This window comes from Colletes latitarsis, unplaced genomic scaffold (genome assembly GCF_051014445.1).
Source record: "Colletes latitarsis isolate SP2378_abdomen unplaced genomic scaffold, iyColLati1 scaffold0018, whole genome shotgun sequence".
Taxonomy (NCBI): domain Eukaryota; kingdom Metazoa; phylum Arthropoda; class Insecta; order Hymenoptera; family Colletidae; genus Colletes; species Colletes latitarsis.
In genome coordinates, this window is record NW_027488369.1 from 8,767,040 (window position 1) to 8,771,950 (window position 4,911).

The window sequence follows — 4,911 nt, forward strand, 5'->3', positions numbered from 1 at the left end:
GATCACGTAGTAATGTGGTACCACACTGAAACAGTCAATAGAAGCTGGTTCCGATAAGTATTTTAGAGGATAACGCTGGTTATGTCTGTGTTAGTTCTGGTATTTGCAATCATCTGGCTCATACTTTCGCATTTTTCGCATACTTGTTGGCCAGATCCTGGCCTTTTTCAGGCTTCGATCCCGTAGTAATGTGGTTCCACACCGAAACAGTCAATTAAACCTGGTTGCGATTAATATTTTAGAGGATAACGCCGGTTACGTCTCGGTTAGGTCTGGTATTTGCCCTCAACTGGCTCGTACTTTCGCAGTTTTCGCATACTTGTTGGCCACATACTGGCCTTCTTCTGGCTTGGACCACGTAGTGAAGTGGTACCACACTGAAACTGTCAATTAAACTTTGTTGCGATTAATATTTTAGAGGATAGCGCCGGTTATGTCTCGGTTAGGTCTGGGATTTGCCCTCATCTGGATCGTACTTTCGCATTTTTCGTATACTTGTTGGCCAGATCCTGGGTTTTTACTGGTTTGGATCCCGCAGTAATGTGGTTCCACAACGAAACAGCCAATTAAACCTGGTTGCGATTAATATTTTAGCGGATAACGCCTGTTATGTCTGGGTTAGGTCTGGGATTTTCCCTGATGTGGCTCGTACTTTCGCGTTTCTCGCATTCTTGTTGGCCCGATCCTGGGATTTTTCTGGTTTGGATCACGTAGTAATGTGGTACCACACTGAAACAGTCAATTAAACCTGGTTACGATTAATATTTTAGAGGATAACGCTGGTTATGCCTGGGATAGTTCTGGTATTTGCAATCATCTGGCTCATACTTTCGCGTTTTTCTCATAGTTGTTGGCCAGATCCTGGGTTTTTTCTGGTTTGGATCCCGTAGTAATGTGGTTCCACACGGAAACAGTCATTAAAAGCATGTTCCGATTCGTATTTTAGAGGATGACGCAGGTTATGTCAGGCATAGTTCTGGTATTTGCAATCATCTCGCTCATACTTTCGCATTTTTCGCATACTTGTTGGCCAGATCATGGCCTTTTTCTGGTTTGGATCATCGTAGCAATGCGGTACCACACCGAAACAGTCAATTATACCTGGTTGCGATTAATATTTTAGAGGATAACGCTGGTTATGTCAGGGTTAGTTCTGGTATTTGCAATCATCTGGATCGTACTTTCGCATTTTTCGTATACTTGTTGGCCAGATCCTGGGTTTTTTCTGGTTTGGATCCCGTAGTAATGTGGTTCCACAACGAAACAGTCAATTACACCTGGTTGAGATTAATATTTTAGAGGATAACACCGGTTATGTCTCGGGTAGGTCTGGGATTTGTCCTCATCTGGCTCGGACTTTCCCATTTTTCGCATACTTGTTGGCCAGACCCTGGCCCTTTTCTGGTTTGGATCACGTAGTAATGTGGTACCACACTGAAGCAGTCAATAGAAGCTGGTTCCGATAAGTATTTTGGAGGATAACGCTGGTTATGTCAGGGTTAGTTCTGGTATTTGCAATCATCTGGATCATATATTCGTATTTTTCGCATACTTGCTGGCCAGATTCTGGGCTTTTTCTGGTTTGGATCACGTAGTAATGCGGTACAACTCCGAAACAGTCAATTAAACCTGGTTGCGATAAATATTTTAGAGGATAACGCTGGTTATGTCTCGGTTAGGTCTGGGATTTGCCCCCATCTGGCTCGTACTTTCGCGTTTTTCTCATAGTTGTTGGCCAGATCCTGGGTTTTTTCTGGTTTGGATCACGTAGTAATGTGGTACCACACTGTCAATAAAAGCTGGTTCCGCTTAGTATTTTAGAGGATAACGCTGGTTATGCCTGGGATTGTTCTGGTATTTGCAATCATCTGGCTCATACGTTCGCGTTTTTCGCACACTTGTTGGCCAGACCCTGGACCTTTTCTGGTTTGGATCACGTAGTAATGTGGTACCACACTGAAACAGTCAATAGAAGCTGGTTCCGATAAGTATTTTAGAGGATAACGCTGGTTATGTCTGTGTTAGTTCTGGTATTTGCAATCATCTGGCTCATACTTTCGCATTTTTCGCATACTTGTTGGCCAGATCCTGGCCTTTTTCAGGCTTCGATCCCGTAGTAATGTGGTTCCACACCGAAACAGTCAATTAAACCTGGTTGCGATTAATATTTTAGAGGATAACGCCGGTTACGTCTCGGTTAGGTCTGGTATTTGCCCTCAACTGGCTCGTACTTTCGCAGTTTTCGCATACTTGTTGGCCACATACTGGCCTTCTTCTGGCTTGGACCACGTAGTGAAGTGGTACCACACTGAAACTGTCAATTAAACTTTGTTGCGATTAATATTTTAGAGGATAGCGCCGGTTATGTCTCGGTTAGGTCTGGGATTTGCCCTCATCTGGATCGAACTTTCGCATTTTTCGTATACTTGTTGGCCAGATCCTGGGTTTTTACTGGTTTGGATCCCGCAGTAATGTGGTTCCACAACGAAACAGCCAATTAAACCTGGTTGCGATTAATATTTTAGCGGATAACGCCTGTTATGTCTGGGTTAGGTCTGGGATTTTCCCTGATGTGGCTCGTACTTTCGCGTTTCTCGCATTCTTGTTGGCCCGATCCTGGGATTTTTCTGGTTTGGATCACGTAGTAATGTGGTACCACACTGAAACAGTCAATTAAACCTGGTTACGATTAATATTTTAGAGGATAACGCTGGTTATGCCTGGGATAGTTCTGGTATTTGCAATCATCTGGCTCATACTTTCGCGTTTTTCTCATAGTTGTTGGCCAGATCCTGGGTTTTTTCTGGTTTGGATCCCGTAGTAATGTGGTTCCACACGGAAACAGTCATTAAAAGCATGTTCCGATTCGTATTTTAGAGGATGACGCAGGTTATGTCAGGCATAGTTCTGGTATTTGCAATCATCTCGCTCATACTTTCGCATTTTTCGCATACTTGTTGGCCAGATCATGGCCTTTTTCTGGTTTGGATCATCGTAGCAATGCGGTACCACACCGAAACAGTCAATTATACCTGGTTGCGATTAATATTTTAGAGGATAACGCTGGTTATGTCAGGGTTAGTTCTGGTATTTGCAATCATCTGGCTCATACTTTCGCATTTTTCGCATACTTGTTGGCCAGATCCTGGGTTTTTTCTGGTTTGGATCCCGTAGTAATGTGGTTCCACAACGAAACAGTCAATTACACCTGGTTGAGATTAATATTTTAGAGGATAACACCGGTTATGTCTCGGGTAGGTCTGGGATTTGTCCTCATCTGGCTCGGACTTTCCCATTTTTCGCATACTTGTTGGCCAGACCCTGGCCCTTTTCTGGTTTGGATCACGTAGTAATGTGGTACCACACTGAAGCAGTCAATAGAAGCTGGTTCCGATAAGTATTTTAGAGGATAACGCTGGTTATGTCTGGGTGAGATCTGGTATTTGCAATCATCTGGCTCGTACTTTCGCGTTTTTCGCATACTTGTTGGCCAGATCCTGGCCTTTTTCAGGCTTGGATCCCGTAGTAATGTGGTTCCACACCGAAACAGTCAATTAAACCTGGTTGCGATTAATATTTTAGAGGATAACGCCGGTTATGTCTCGGTTAGGTCTGGTATTTGCCCTCAACTGGCTCGTACTTTCGCAGTTTTCGCATACTTGTTGGCCACATACTGGCCTTCTTCTGGCTTGGACCACGTAGTGAAGTGGTACCACACTGAAACTGTCAATTAAACTTGGTTGCGATTAATATTTTAGAGGATAGCGCCGATTATGTCTCGGTTAGGTCTGTGATTTGCCCTCATCTGGATCGTACTTTCGCATTTTTCGTATACTTGTTGGCCAGATCCTGGGTTTTTTCTGGTTTGGATCACGTAGTATTGTGGCTCCACACCGAAACAGTCAATTAAACCTGGTTGCGATAAATATTTTAGAGTGTAACGCTGGTTATGTCTCGGTTAGGTCTGGGATTTGCCCCCATCTGGCTCGTACTTTCGCGTTTTTCTCATAGTTGTTGGCCAGATTCTGGGTTTTTTCTGGTTTGGATCCCGTAGTAATGTGGTTCCACAACGAAACAGTCAATTAAACCTGGTTGAGATTAATATTTTAGAGGATAACGCCGGTTATGTCTCGGGTAGGTCTGGGATTTGTCCTCATCTGGCTCGTACTTTCACGTTTTTCGCATACTTGTTGGCCAGATCCTGGGTTTTTTCTGGTTTGGATCACGTAGTAATGTGGTACCACACTGTCAATAAAAGCTGGTTCCGCTTAGTATTTTAGAGGATAACGCTGGTTATGCCTGGGATTGTTCTGGTATTTGCAATCATCTGGCTCATACGTTCGCGTTTTTCGCACACTTGTTGGCCAGACCCTGGACCTTTTCTGGTTTGGATCACGTAGTAATGTGGTACCACACTGAAACAGTCAATAGAAGCTGGTTCCGATAAGTATTTTAGAGGATAACGCTGGTTATGTCTGTGTTAGTTCTGGTATTTGCAATCATCTGGCTCATACTTTCGCATTTTTCGCATACTTGTTGGCCAGATCCTGGCCTTTTTCAGGCTTCGATCCCGTAGTAATGTGGTTCCACACCGAAACAGTCAATTAAACCTGGTTGCGATTAATATTTTAGAGGATAACGCCGGTTATGTCTCGGTTAGGTCTGGTATTTGCCCTCAACTGGCTCGTACTTTCGCAGTTTTCGCATACTTGTTGGCCACATACTGGCCTTCTTCTGGCTTGGACCACGTAGTGAAGTGGTACCACACTGAAACTGTCAATTAAACTTTGTTGCGATTAATATTTTAGAGGATAGAGCCGGTTATGTCTCGGTTAGGTCTGGGATTTGCCCTCATCTGGATCGTACTTTCGCATTTTTCGTATACTTGTTGGCCAGATCCTGGGTTTTTTC